Source organism: Phyllostomus discolor, chromosome 1, assembly GCF_004126475.2.
Source record: "Phyllostomus discolor isolate MPI-MPIP mPhyDis1 chromosome 1, mPhyDis1.pri.v3, whole genome shotgun sequence".
NCBI classification, from domain to species: Eukaryota; Metazoa; Chordata; class Mammalia; order Chiroptera; family Phyllostomidae; genus Phyllostomus; species Phyllostomus discolor.
Window position 1 is genome coordinate 7448333 of NC_040903.2, and position 15099 is coordinate 7463431.

General features: G+C 45.5%; 1 protein-coding gene across 3 annotated transcripts in view; it reads left to right on the top strand.

Moving 5' to 3' along the window:
- Positions 1–15099, top strand: part of C1QTNF7 (C1q and TNF related 7) — a 96125-nt gene that overhangs the window by 69906 nt on the left and 11120 nt on the right. The window contains exon 1 of one of the 3 annotated variants that reach the window (XM_036018888.1): positions 8882–9279. The exons of the other annotated variants lie outside the window; for them this stretch is intronic. The gene's annotated coding sequence lies outside the window, so the exon portion shown is untranslated. Of the gene's footprint in view, positions 1–8881; positions 9280–15099 lie in introns of those variants that run through there. 3 annotated transcript variants of the gene reach the window in all.

Consider the following 15099-nt stretch of genomic DNA (forward strand, 5'->3'; position numbering starts at 1 on the left):
TAAGGTAGAATAAACAAGGCGGTGGAACACTTAGAAAAATCCTTGCTCTAACTTTATGCTCTGTCTAGTCAAGGCTAAACTTCCAAATAACACATTTTGTTTTCCATTCTCGTTGCCATTAAATATCATGAAGACAGACCCCCTAAGCCAAGATTTGAAATAGTCCTTGGATTTTATCCATGTGGATAAGGTGCTCATTTGTGAACGGAAGGGTTTTGGAGTCCACCTCTGCCCTCAGCTGTGGTTCAATCCGTCCCTAACCTCAGTCCCCTCACGTGTCACAGAGGGGCCATAGCAGTGGCCTCACAGGCCCCTGGTGAAGAATAAACAAGAAATGCACACAAAGTTCTCAGCCCTGGGCCTTGCCGTGATAAACTCGTGATAAAGGGTAACTCCTTTTTATTTTTTATCACTCAGAGGTGTGGCTTCTCAGAAACAACCTTGAGAGTCCATCAATGGATGTATGAGCAAAGAAAACGTTATATATATATAATATGCATATATTGTATATATAGTGGAATATTACTCGGCCATTAAAAAAGAATCAAGTCTTACCATTTGTGACAACACGGATGGGCCTGAGGACACTATGCCATGTGAGATATCAGACAAAGGCAAACGCAATACAATCCCACTTGAATGTAAGATCTTTTTTAAAAAATCACAAATGGAATTCATAGATACAGAGATCAGATTGGTGGTTGCCAGAGGCAGGGATGGGGGAGTGGGATGGAATGAGGGAAGGCAGTCAAAAAAAACCAAACTTCCGATTAAAAACAATAAGTCGCGGTGTGTAACGTACAGCATGGTAACTCTTGTGAACGAGACTGTCTGTATATTTGAACGTTGTGTGGAGGGTAAATCTTAAAAGTCCTTATCACAAGACAAAAAAAACACGTGTAACCCTGTGAGGTGATAGGTGTTCACTGCACGTACTGTGGTGATCATGTTGCAACAAATGCCTACATTGACCCTGAAACTATAACTCCATTTGAAAAACAGAACACATGCATGCAAAACAAAGTTATCTCTCAAACACCAAACGTCTCAAGAAAATGTTACTATTCGCTCTCCAGTGCCAAGGCTCTACCATTACCTCACATGGTCCAGACAGCCCTGGTCCTCCAGTGTTGCCTCAAGACAGCAAATGGGAGGCCCACGGGCCAAATCCAGCCCTCCGCCTTGTTTTATCCGCCGGCACCTTGCACCCAGCCTCCTGCCCCCGGTTAAGGAGTAGTTACAATTACACAGTTCCAAAATTGCATTCAGCCCTGTGAGGGCAGCCACGAGGCTGATGTGCACCCCCCCACAGTGACAATGAGTCTGACACCCCCAGAAGGATCCTGACTGTGCACAGGCTCTGTGAGAGGGAAGCTGCCCCGCACCACCCACTCTGCTCAGCACATGAAGCGAAACCGAAGGCCGCTCCACAGCCTCCTTTCCCGGAACCGCGTCTTCTGGGAACGCCTGTAACGAGCCATCGGAGAGCTCCCTTTGCTCTCCGAAAACTTCCCTGAAAAACCCTGACAACCATATAAAATTACATTTTGGATCGTTTAGCGCACACTATAGGAGCCTGTGTTAAAGCGCTTTGAACACATTTTTTTACTGATCTAAAATGGGCTCGTTTTTGATTAAAAGGCCTCCAGGGCCAATGGCGATGCATGGTGCCAATCACTCTGTGACCATCCAAGATGATAAAAATGTCTAGGTTTTCCCAAAATAGCCGTGGAGTAAACGATACGAGGTGTGGAATTTGGGAGGGAATGGGCTGGGTGTGCCCACAAAGCATGATTCCCCGTGGGTGGCTGTTAATCCGGGGGGTGGGTTCGTGGGAACTCACTGTCCATCTGATCCCTATTTTCATGTATGTTTGACATTTTCTGAATTTTAAAAAATTTTCTTTTGATTTAAAATATGAGAAGTGGTGTTTTGGGCATAGAGATGGGGGTCAAGTATTACAATCTGGGATAATACTATACTGTTAATTCCCCATTGCCCACAACAACGGATATTTATGTCTTTTAAAAAATTCTGCAGCGTCTTTTCTGTGTGTTAGGAATCAGGTCTTGGCGAGAGGCTGCGCTGTGCAGAGGAATCAGAGAGCTAACCCAGAGCCCCAAGATCTAATTACGATGTTATGTACAAAAGTGACCTTTGGGCAAATCACTTCTCGTTGAATCTGTGTTTCCCATCTATGAAATGGGAAGATCAGGCTGGTGGCTTCTGAGGCTTCCTCCTCCCCTGATGATGGTGGCGGGGGGGGGGGGGGGCGGTGTCGGTGTCCGGGGGGGCCCGGAGGGGTGTCTGTGTTCCTCTGAACTCCTTATCTCCAGGGCCTGGGGCAGCACCTGGCCCGTGGTAGGGAGCCATGACATTTGTTCATTCAATGAATGGGTGAATTTTCTTTCTTTACTCTGCAAACTACTGTCCTTGCCAGGACCCACATCTTTCCATTCAGAAACCAAACTGAATCTTTTTACAGCTTGTTGAACTCACTTGGACAGGCCAGGAAAGTGGAAACGGGCATTGCCCTTCCTTATATCCTCTGCAACATTGTAACCACTCTAGGGTGGAGGGGGAGTCGACAGCGTGACCCGTAACACCCCACTCACAGCCCCCCAGGGGCTCCCGCTGGCCCCAGGAGCTGGAACAGAACCTCCCACGGCCCCCAGAGCCTGCCCTGGGCCGGGCGCACCCTCGCTCCAGGCACACGTTCTCCTTTGTTCCTTCCAGTGGCCTTCTTTCAGAAGCATCCTCTTCTACCCCAGGGCCTTTGCATGGGGCATTCCCTCAGCCTGGGGTGTTCCCCCAGCCCTCTTCCTGGTCCCTGTTTCAAGTCAGATGCTCTTTCTTTAGGCAAGCCTGACCCGTGGTCTCCACTAAGTCACTGCCCCGAAAGCTCTCATAGCAAACACATTTTACCATTCCTTCAGAACACTCTCCCGAGGCTACTTCATTTACCCAGTGAGCAAGGTGTAAATAAGAAACAACTTTGTTTTTCTTCTATCAATGCTTCCAGTCAAATACTGTTGGATCTTTCTTCTCTGCCCTTTCACAACACCTTGGGCAAATTGCTTAGCTTTCTGGCCACTTTCAGTTATGTGAACAATCTTGTTAGTGAATTATAACGCATTGCCAGATAATAAAATAGATCTAACTCAAACCTTCAACTCCACATTCAATACAAGGCCCGTTCCCTTTGCATATCTTCAGCTCAGTATGTGCTCTGCTTTTTCTTTCTTCCCCCATCTCTTGCCCCTCCTTCCACTTTGGGCACGTCCAGAGTCAGACCAGAGGGTGGGAGAACTAGGAAAACAAGACTGAGGTACTTTTACTTAGTGGGTGCTGTTCGCATGGTTCTCCCCGGGCTGCCAGGGTGTGCTGTGTGCTCCAGATCTTTAAGGACTGGCTTTCTCTGGTTGGACATATTTCTGGGGTCATTGGAGGCTTTCTGAGGGACCTCCATCCTGAACAGTCCCCTGACATGGATGAGTCACTCCTGGGTCGCTTACATTGTCCCACGCCAGCTCCAGCTTTTGTACTCAGCGATACCCTCAATGGCTTCTCACTGGCTTTCCTACCCTAGAGGGACTCCCTCCTTGCTCAGCAGATCCCGTAAATGGCCCAAACCCAGCTGCCATCCTCAGCACCATCTGCCTCATGGGGAAACTCAGATACCCTCAGCTCTCCAGTAGCGGTCCCTACATTACTCCTCCTCCTTCAGTCAGCCCCCAGCCTGCAGGATTCTGTGGTTTCTGTGATCACATAAGACATCAAACTCCAGGGCTGAACTTTTCACAAAGATAGCACCAAAAATGAAGAAGGAAGCCCCTGTTCCTCCCAAAGCCAAAGCCAATGTGAAGGCCTAGCGGGCAAAGAGGGCAGTGCTAAAATGCATCCATGGCCATAAATAAATAAATGAAGAATTAAACAAATAAATAAATAAAATTTGCATGGCACCCACTTCCAATGGCCAAGACACTGCCGCTCCGAAAGCAACCCAAATATTCTGGGAAGGGCACCCCCAGGAGACACAAGCTTGACCACTCTGCCATCATCACGTTCCCCCGACTAGTGAGTGAGCCTTGAAGAAGATGGAAGACAACAATACGCTTGTGTTCATTGTGGATGTCAAGGCCAACAAGCACCAGATCAAACAGGCTGCAAAGGAGCTCTATGACATGGACACGGCCAAGGTCAACACCCAGATCAGGCCTGATGGGGAGAAGAAGGCCCATGTTCGACTGGCTCGGTCGAACTGAGATGCTTTGAAAGCTGCCAGCAACATTGGATCATCTAAACTGATTCCAGCTGGCTAATTCTAAATATAAAAATGGTTTTCACTGTAAACAACAAACAAACAAACAAACAAACAAAAACCCTCTGGGGGTGGGTCAAGCTCTCCCACAACTTGTTTATCCCATTTCTCTGATCGCATGTTAGCTGCAAGGCTTTCGGCTTCAGAGCTCAGTGAACAACCTGGTGGAGTCCAGAGAAATAGTTCCCTTCTTGCAGGTACCTCCAATTTATCTGTGATCTCGTGGGGTCCTTGCCACTAGGCTAGGGGGTGGGCGTCATTCCTCATGCCCTCCCTCATGGCGCGGGGGGAGGGGAGAGATCTCCAGCACTCTCATCAGCTAAAAGCTTTCTGCCTTGAAAGCTCTCTTCGACCATTAATCTTTTTGAACTTCTAGTTTTCTGCTAGGCAGAGCGAAAGCAGGTGATGGCCAGTGTCAGGCCTAGCTGGTTTTTAGCCAGTCTTAAATGAATGTGGGCACCGATTGCCCGTTTTTCTCTGCTTTGAGTCTTCAACTGAAACTCCAACGTGACGGAAAGTCCCAGTTGACATCTTATTAAGCAGAGCTTTGTGATGAGTTGATGGGTGTCTGTCCTCCCCACTGGAATTTTCCTCTACAAGGGCTCTACGTTTGCCTTCCACTGAACACCAAGACCAAGCATTCAGAATCTGGACTACCGTAGCAGCTCAGTAACTATGCAATCAGCTAATGAATAAAAGGAACAGATGAAAGGGGAAGAAGACCAGGAACTGTATCATCGAAACGCCCTGGCTTGGAAGGACTAACAGAAGGAGCATCATTTGAGCAAGAGTAGATGCGGCAAAGATGCCCGAACACTGGCTGCCCTTCTGAATTACCCACAGAACTCTTGAAAAATATAAATGTTCACACCTGATTCAGTGGTGTGCTGATTCAATAGATCTAGCTAAAAATCAGTGAGCTAAGGTACATGATGAGAGAGTCCAAAAAATGTGCCAGGAGGATTCATGGAACACAAGGCTATATAACTGGTTGGGAGAATCAGGGAGACTTTCTGGCAAAAGAAGGACATGTGTGAACAGGTAAAGACAAGAGCATAGGAAACGTGGCTGGCAGCAACTGGCAAGCCAGAGGAGATGACATAAACAAGGCACTAAGGCTAGAAAGAGATTAGATTCCAGACAGAGTCTAGTGCTATGGGACGGAAGAGGCAGGTATGCAATTCCCCTGGCTGCGGGCTGTTTGGATGCGGAAACCTTGACTTGTAGATGGCGACACCCTAGGGAGGGAACTGGGGTAGTGGTCAGCTGGGCCAGCTGTGGGTCAGACCGCCCAGTTCCTTATCTATGGGAGGAAGATGATAACGTGACCCACCTCAAGAGGTTAGAGTGAGGATTAAAAGAGATGATGATGTAATGTCTTAGCACACAAGTGTTCATTATATATCATTAGAACCTTCTATTTGTACTCATTATAGTACCTAGAATTGGCACATACACCAATGGTGTGCTGAGTCAGCTGAGACCAGCTAGCAAGGGCCAATTCTGCACATATATCTTCCCAACTTTGCATTCAGTGAAGGTCATGTTCATAGCTTAAAATTGGCCATGATGGGGTTATTTACAGCAAGTAAATGGACAGAGCTGTAAATCTGAATCTTTTTTACGGGAACTGGTTTACCAGCACACTGTGAGACCCTCTGTGCACATGAATTATAATCAGTCTGTGTGGAGCTGAATTCAGTGGAAAAGCGAGTGGGGGCTACGGGAGAGCAAAGGCGGGAGCTAAGAGCAAACCGTTACCTGCCTGGGAAAAACAGAGCAGAACCCTGGCCTTCGTAGGAGTAACGAGTAAAAATGGAGTCTCACGTTTTACTCGAAGCCAATATGCCCTTTGGCATATTCTCCCACCCACCACTTTTTACCACTGCCTCTAAAATAAGTGTGACAATAATGGAGTGAAATAGTCACTAACAAGCTTTAGCTACATCTGAGGTCTGAATGCCCTGGAGACTATTCTGTGAAGGAGAAGATGAAAAAGAAGAAGAAGGAGAAGGAGGCACCCAGGAAGATGTGGCTTTTAGCAAATTATCCGAGATTTAAAAAATAAAAAAGAAATTAAATACTGCAGAATAAAAAACACTGTGACACTGTAATAATACAGGAAACCTTACCATCCATCATCGAAGGGAAGTTGAGGAGGGCATATCAAAAGCAAATGTGTATACTCACAAATTGTATCAACACTTGGCCAAGTTAAAAGAGAAATCAGAATATATCTAACTCCTGGAGGTCAAAAAACAGCTCATCCATCTGTGAGCTTTTTGACAGAGATTGTGCTGTTCTAAGGAAAGTAAATAAAAAAGCCCTTTAAGAAGAAGTCATCACTTTTAAACAAGTACATGAACATATCCAAAAGCTAGAACATATGACATTAAACTTGTAGGGACTGGAGTCTGGTTCAGCCTTTTAGAAGACTTCCATGCGGAGTGTAAGGGGATTGCTTAAAAGTCACATAGTCAGAGCTCTCCTACACAGGACAAAATATTGTTCTGTGACGTTATTATGTTAGGAGTGAGTGAATGAAAGCATTGGGCCTCTCTGAACTGCTTTGTGAGTTTAAGTTCAAATAGAGTCACGTCTGTTTTAGTTGCTAGGGCCCCACTTGCTTTTATGGCAGGCAGCCAAGTCAAGAGTGAAATCCTCCCGTCCAAGAATGATCTAGGAAGTCTAGGGGCTTGCCTCATCCCAAAGGGGTCATCCCTACTTTCACCCCAGCTGGAAAGTAGAAAGCAGAACCTTTGATCGTCTGCTCTCCCTGTTGCTTCAGTTGCCACCAAATGGTGACGCTCTAGTCATGCATGATCCAGGAGATGCTCATGCATTTGTAGGGGATGTTCTTGATCATCCCAGGATTAACCCTTCATTACCCCTTCACTAATATAATGACTCCTAGTTCACCACCATGTGTTCAACTGTCCCTCACGGGGTAGCTGCTACAACAGAATGACTGAAAGCAGTCACAGTTTCAGCCCCATTCACATACTGTACCAAAACCGACCACCCCCAAATCCTTTAGGTCTTTTTACCCAGATTCCCACTTACCTCCTGGTCGATTCCATCCTGTGGTCTGCAGTGTTTTATTTCACAACAGGCTTTGAAACCAGCCAACCCCATTGTCCATTACTAATTTCCCTAAATGTACATCATGGAGAGAAAAAGCTAGACCCTTGGTTCCTTTCTATTTTAAGGGCCTAGATGCTTTAAGCAGATAATCTCAACCCCTCTCTAGTGAAGGGTACCTGAGAGGAAAAACCTCCATTGAGCCACTACCAAATCCCTCCTTTTGTGTACAGCACAGAAAGAGACCTTTGAGTGATTTCTCCCCGTAACAACAAAAGTAGGCTTTCAAGGAGACTTGTGTCTCTACCTTGATGCACGGAAGTGGCTGATGCCATTTTTTGACACTCTGTCTCGTGAGGTGCAAGTAGTCCGTGAGAGAATGGTAAGAGCAGTGAGGAGAACTAGAAATAATCAAGGACAACCATTGCATCTGGAGAATGAGAACAACCCGGGACTCCTTCTGATGCAGGTCCTACTCTGTAAAACGGTGGTTACCAGGCAATGAGGGGGCGAGGATAACATGACTGTATTCAAGGGCACAAGCTTACAAAAAGCAGTAAATAAGCCAGAAAGGTCTAATGCACAGGATAACGAGTATAGACAATAATATTGTACTATAATTATGTAATATAATCATGCAACAGGGGCAATCATATTACAATATATAAATTATTTCGAGGTGCCATCTTTAACTTGTACAGTGTTACTTGACAAATTTATTTTAAAAAAGAACTTTATTTGGCAAAACCTGTGCTTCACTTCTGTGTTCAAGGAATTGTTTCTACCACCCTATGATGGCATTTGGAGTTGGGACAGCCAACAGATTGGAAAGACGTTCTCCATCTCCTCCGGATGCGAGGCGGGGTGGCAAAGGCACAGTAAAGCTTATGGGGATGGGGAGCCCACCATGCTTCCTGGTCAAATGTGTGCTCAGTGTTCACTCCTTTACTTCGGAAGCATTTCTTCCGATTCATGTTCTCAATGGCTTGAGAAGGATGGTGGGGAAAGCAAGGTCATAACAAGAGTTTTCAGTCCCTTCATTCCACACATGGCATCATGCATAATATATTGCTGTTGCTAAGGAGGCATCTAATACCTACTGGAAGGAAACAAAGGAATTGATTGCCTCGAAGACCAGTCATCACGGGATTTTGAAGAACCGTTCAGCCTTTTGAGGTGTTGAGATCAGTTCTCTACAGGAGCAAAGACATATGAGTCTGCTAAGAATATGCAATTATTTATCCCTTCGGCAGAGGACAAAGAAAGCGTCACTGGTGTATTCATGCCTTCGCTTCATTTTGCAGCATGTAGGACCAGAGGCTATTTTCCTGACTCGGTTATCACATTAGGGACATCGCCCCCTGTCGCTCCCCGAGACGCCGCCCTATGCCCAGGGTCTGAAGACTCTACCTTGCAAAAGCTCTCAAAGAGGAAATGACTCTTTTTTTTCTAAGTCAACGACTGATTTCCAGCCAGTGAGTAATTTTTTTTCCCCCTGAAACATCCACTCAGTGGAAAACACATGAAGAAGGGGAAAAAATGAAGCCAACAAATCTGAAAAAGAGGCCACGACACACAGAGATGGAGGCGCCTCTAAACTTTGTCAACAAAAGCAGACGCTTAAGGTTTATGTCAAACAAAACCATCGTTTTAACCCACCCCTGGCTGCCCCTCGCTCCGTGAAGGATTTCCAATGCTTCTGACTCTTTGGGACTAAAGGAGAAAATTATTTTTAGCACAAGTATTTGGAAACCTCTGAGAACTTGGATCTGTTTTTCTACGTGGTACCAACGCAAGTTTCTCGCTGAGCTCTCATGCAAGACTCTCGGTCTCTTGTGGGTTTAGAATCCCGGAGCATCGCGCCATCCCAGAGCAAGGTATGGTGTTTACTCTTTCTGTCGAGAATTTTGGCAGCTGTGGGGACCGTGGCCATATCATTATGGTAGCTTTTGGGTGTATTACGTAGACGGGTCTGTAAGAGGAATCCATGAAACTGAAGACCTGGGTTCAAATCTCTGGTCCGACACTGGCTGTGTGACCATGGAGAAGTCACCTGACTTCCCTGAACAACCTACCATGAAAGGGTCTTTGGGAAGGAGATACGGACCTAACATTGCTCTGTTGACGACAGCATGTTTGACAAATGTCAATAATTCTCACTGGCATACCCTCGTAGCCCTTCACAGAAAGCAGCCGATGCTGTTGGTAAAAATAAATATGGATGAATGAACATTTTTCTTCATTCAAATTTTGTTGAGCATCAACGGTAGACCAGCCTCTGTCCTAAATGGTGGCGATGCGGAGTTTATAGGTTGGTGGAGGAAAAGCATGCATGCAGCCACACCACAGGGTGGTGGTGTGTGGTCTTGTGGGAGATGTGGGCACGGGAGAAGGGGCGGTCACTCGGGGCCCACGGGAGGGGCAGATCGCAGGAGGAAAAATGGAGCCTCGGGGTCAGATACGAGGAGCCACAAAACACAAGCTCTGGGGCTCTAGCACCTAAGGTCCCCCCATCCTGTGTCCCTCACGGTGCCACCCCTCATGCAGCCAGAGAAGGAAAAGCCTGTGATTGTGAAATCTCCCCTCCGCAGGCCAAGGATCTGACTCGCTTTGGCTGCCCCTGGTTACCTAGCCTCTTCCTAATCATTTCCAGGCAAAACACATTTTCAACTTGAATTAATAATCAAGTCCAGCCCTCTACCATGAGGTCATGTTATAGTTTCCCTCCCAGGAAACAGGGGAGAACTGAAGTATCTGCAAACAAAAAAAGCTCAGTTCAGGTCCTTTGGAGCCATGTTCATGGTTGTGTGCGCTTGGACCCTCAGTCCTGGGGTTCTTATTTGTAAAATAAAATGTTGTCTTTAAAATGCCTAGCCCCGAAATAAGAAAACTAGTATGTCTTCTTCATCCCCATGTTCAGTATTTTAATTGTGGTAAGATATACATAATGTAAAATTTGCCGTTTTGAAGTGTGCGGTTCTGTGGCATTAAGCACGTGCACCCTGCCGTACGACGCCCCCCCACCCCTACCCCGTCCATCCCCAGAGCTTTTCACCCTCCCCAGCTGAGACTCTGTCCGAGCTAAACACGGACTCCTCGCCCCCGCCCCCCAGCCGCTGGCAATTGTCAATCTACCCCCTGTCTGCAACTGTGACCATTCTGGTTACATCATGCAAGTAGAACCATTCGACACTAGTCAGCACAAAGTCTTTAAGACGCTTCCGTGCTGCCGTGTGTGTCAAAGTTTCCTTCCTTTTAAAGGTGGACCAGTGGTCCACTGTAAGTCTACACCCTGTTTGCTTTATCCACTCACCCGTCGGAGGACACGCGGGTTGCTTCCACCTTTTGGCTAGTGTGAATATTGCTGCTGTGACCATGGGTGTGCAGGTATTTTCCGAGTCCCTGTTTTTACTTCTTTTGGGTGTATACCCAGCAGTGGAACTGCTGGATCTCACAGTAATTCTGTATGAAATTCTTGGAGGAATCTCCATCCTGTTTTGCACAGCAGCCACGCCATTGTACAGTTCTGCCAATTACAGTTTTTTTTTTCCAGTTTTATCGAGATGAAATTGACCTATAATATTGTGTAAGTGTAAGGGGTACCATGTGAAGGTTTGATACCCAGTCTCTCATGGATTTATAATCGTAACTATTCTGAAATGATTACCACAGTCAGATTAATGAACACATTCATCACCTCCCATAACTATCATTTTGTGTGTATATAATGAGAACATTTAAGATTTACTCTCTCAGCAGCTTTCGAGGATGTCATACAGTACTGTCCATGAACGATGCCATACTGGACATTAGATCCCCCAAACAGAGCCATCTTATAACTGGGAGTTTGGCCACTGGACCAACATCTCCCCCTTTCTCCCACCCCCAAGCCCCTGACGACTGCCATTTTCCTCCATGTTTCTGTGATTTCGGCTGTTTAGATCCCACATGTAAGTGATATTATGCAGTCTTTTTCTTTCTGTCTGATTTATTTCACTTGGTATATGCTTTCAAATTTCACCTGTTTTGTCACAAATGGCAGGATCTCCTTCTTTGGATGGCAGAATGGTATCCCTTTGTATTTGTGCTGTATTTTCTTTACCCATCCATCTGTCGGGAGACCCCCAGGTTGTTTCCGTGTCGGGGCTGTTGTGAACGGTGCTGTGTGGACATGGGAACACAGAGAGCTCTCCAATATTCCGTTTTCGTTTCTTTTGGCTAAAAACCCAGAAGCGGAACTGCCGGATCACATGACAGTTCTATTTTTAATTTTTTGAGTTGTTTTTGAGCAGTCATACGGTTTTCCTGAGTGGCTGTGCAAATGCACAAGGGCTCCCCTTTCTCCACATCCTCACGAGCGTCTCTTATCTCTTTTTGGTAACAGCCATCCTGAGAGGTGCAAGGTGACATCCCACCGCTGTGGTTCTGATCTGCCTGTCCCTGATAATTAGTGATGCTGAGCCTCCTTCCACGTAGCTGTCAGCCTGGCTCCTTCGGGACAATGTCTGTTCAGATCTTTTGCCCACGTTCAATCAGGTTATTTATGTTTCGCTCTTGAGTCGTGTGAGTTCCTTATCTGTTTTGGATAGTAGTGCCCTCTCTGGTAGGTGGTTTGCAAACATGGCCTCCCACCCTGCGGGCTGCCTTCTCCTTTCGTGGGTGGTTTCCTTTGCTGTGCAGAAAGTTTTATGTGTGTGGGAGTCCCAGCCGTGTATTTTTGCTTCCGTGGCCGTGCTTTCGTGTCGTATCCGAAAACGTTGTTGCCAAAACCGATGTGAAGGATTTTTCCCTGTTTTCATCTAGAGGTTTTGTGGTTTCAGGTCTCACTTTTAAGTCTTTAGTCAGTTTCACATTCATTTTTTGAGTGGTGTAAGTTAGGGGTCCAATTTCATTCTTTTGCATGTGAATGTCCAGTTTTCCCACCACTGTTTACTGAAGAGACAACTGGTTTTCTGTTTAGTATTCTGGGCTATCTTGTCAAATAACATTTGACTGTGCATACGTGGGTTTGTTTTATTTTTCTAAATAAAGGGGAAAATGCTATTTATAAAGGGATCTTGATCTGTGGACACATTTTCTAGAAGTCCCCTTTTGCACTGGTTTATTTAGTATTTCTCCGAGTGTTTGCAGGGGCTGGTTTAGCAAGAACAAAGGTTCCATCACAGAAGGAAAAAAAAACACCTTACAGAACACTGTATACCACATGCCTGTCCTATGAATCCAAAGCACACATTAGCACGCAGGTTCTGAAACCTACAGTACCACAAAGTAATTTTTTCAGTATGTGCTTAAAAAACTAAATACCAGTTACTTTGTAATGCCTACTGAAAAAGCAAAGAGAGGGTCATTGACAATGAACATCAAGGACAGATCTGTTCAAGAGTGCCAATATTTCCAGAGCTTTGATTTTCTAACTCCAAAGAAACATAATAGGGGGAGAAAGACCTTTTAGCACACATTCTATAAATCTGCATAACTCAATGTAATCCTTCAAAGCATTTGGTATGAGAAGTGACTGCTAATGTGTAGGAGGATTTTTTGAAGTTTTGAAAATGTTCTAAAATCAGACTGTGGTGTACATTGAGTTGTATACTTTAAGTAGGTCAATTTTATGCTGTGTAAATTAAATCTCAATAAAGCTGTTTAAAAACATTGTAATTTCTTATAAAGCCATGACACACACAGGTCAGTCCCAGCCAAAATAACCAATTAATTGCAAATCAGTGGGGCAGTGAGGGAAGGATGAATTATTCAATGTAAGTTGTTGAAATATAAAATTGGGTCCCTACCTTACATACCTCATCAGAAAAAAATGCTAGTGGGTCAAATAATCTTGAAATAAGGAAGTTTTTATAAACAGAATGCATTAAACCTAAAAATGTGTTTCCATGATAAAAATATTTTTAAATACATGAACAAAATACAGAAAGACAAACTGGAAAGCGCTTTTTACTGCTCATGTCATAAACCACGTGCAAAAACTATATATATGGTGATGTTCGTTGAACCCTGTGGAGATACTCATCACTCTATTATTAATAATAATACAAGAATGAAAATATCCCAAATACCCATCGGTAGGAGACGGGTTAAATACAACACATCCATGCGATTGGTATGCTATAGCCTCTAAAAATAATGAGGCAACGCTGCATACACCGCTCACAAAAAGATCTCCAAGATGTGAAAAAGTGAGGTGCAGAAAGGGGCACGCAATGTGCCAACATGAGGAGGAGGACACGTGAGAAAATAGCAGCCGTGTGGCCTCCAGGAAAAGAAACTGCATGCCCCTCTGTACCTTGCTTTTGAGACACTGAGAGGAAGAAGAAATCTACCTTTTTCTGCGTACTCTAGTTTTTAAATTTATGAATGTACACATTCTGCCCATACAAAATATATATTTAAAATGTTTTTAAATGCTCTAGACTATGAACAATTAAAACAACCCAAGTCTTTCACTTGTATTTCTCAAACTCTGCAAAAGGAATGTTCCTTTAAATCCTCTCCTTCCTCTTTCTTGTGACATTGTCATATTCCATTCTCTCTGGTTGTCTTTTTTTTCCCCCCGCAAAACTCACATTTTCCACAAAAATAAAAACCTTCTCCTCTGTCCCTAGCCTGAGTTTCGGTGTGTGCCAAACACTGTTCTAGACAGTCAGAGACGTCAGTGGCTCCAAGATCCGGCCTCATAGAGCTTTCCTCCTAGCAGAGGGAAATGTCCGACAGAAAAAAGGACAACAAAGATAAGAATAATCTAGTGAGTTGCAGGGAGATAAGTACAATATGGAAGAGAAAAAAGCGGCAAGGTGAGGGAGGGTGGGAAGGTAGGGGAAGGTGGATTGCGATGTTCAGTAAGGTGGTAAAAGTTGGCTTTAGTGAGAGGGCGGTATTTCAGCCAAGAGTCAAAGAAGGAGAGGAGAGAATGAAGCAAGCAGACACCTGGGGGACTGAGTACTACCCAGGGAGAAACGACCAGACCGAGAGCAAGTATGAGGATGCTAAAGCAGAGCACTCTTGGCGTCTTTGAGGAACACCAAGACGCTCAGTGTGACTGGAGCGGAGGAAGTGAAAAGGAGGAGAGTAGAAGATGGATTCAGGGGAGAAGATGGCTTGGTGCCCAGCCAAGAAGGGCCTTATAGACCATTGTCGCTGAGCTCACCCAGACTGTAAGCAAGCAGACCGGCCCGTCCATCTGCCACCTTGGTGAATGACCCAACAATTAATGCAGGAGCAGAGCTTTATTTACAACATACCAAGCTTGGGAGGTGTTCAAAGCAGCTCAGCTTGGAGCCCTCCTTTCCCACGTGACCTCGCACTCCTCATGTTCCCCATAAGACTGTAAGCCAGAGCCCCCAAAATGTTCCCATATCCTTATCTGTGCAGAGTCTGGGATACGTTGCCATCAGCCTCCATATAATAGTCCAGGAAAGAATGTTCCCTATCACTCTGGATCATGGTGAAATTCAGGGAAGGGCACAAGTCTCAACAATCCAGATGAAGTCCAGGTCTGCAAAGCAGCATCTTGCAAGGAGTCCTTTGCAGCTCTGGAGTCAGCTAGAACCGACACGATCACGGCAGCAGTGCATGGACTAATCCCTCACTACAGACGGCATGTCCGTGCCCTCAGTATTACTCCCTGCATGGCCTAGAGCACTTCTCCTTCCCAAGCCGCATGGTCAGGAGAGCTCTGCACAGCT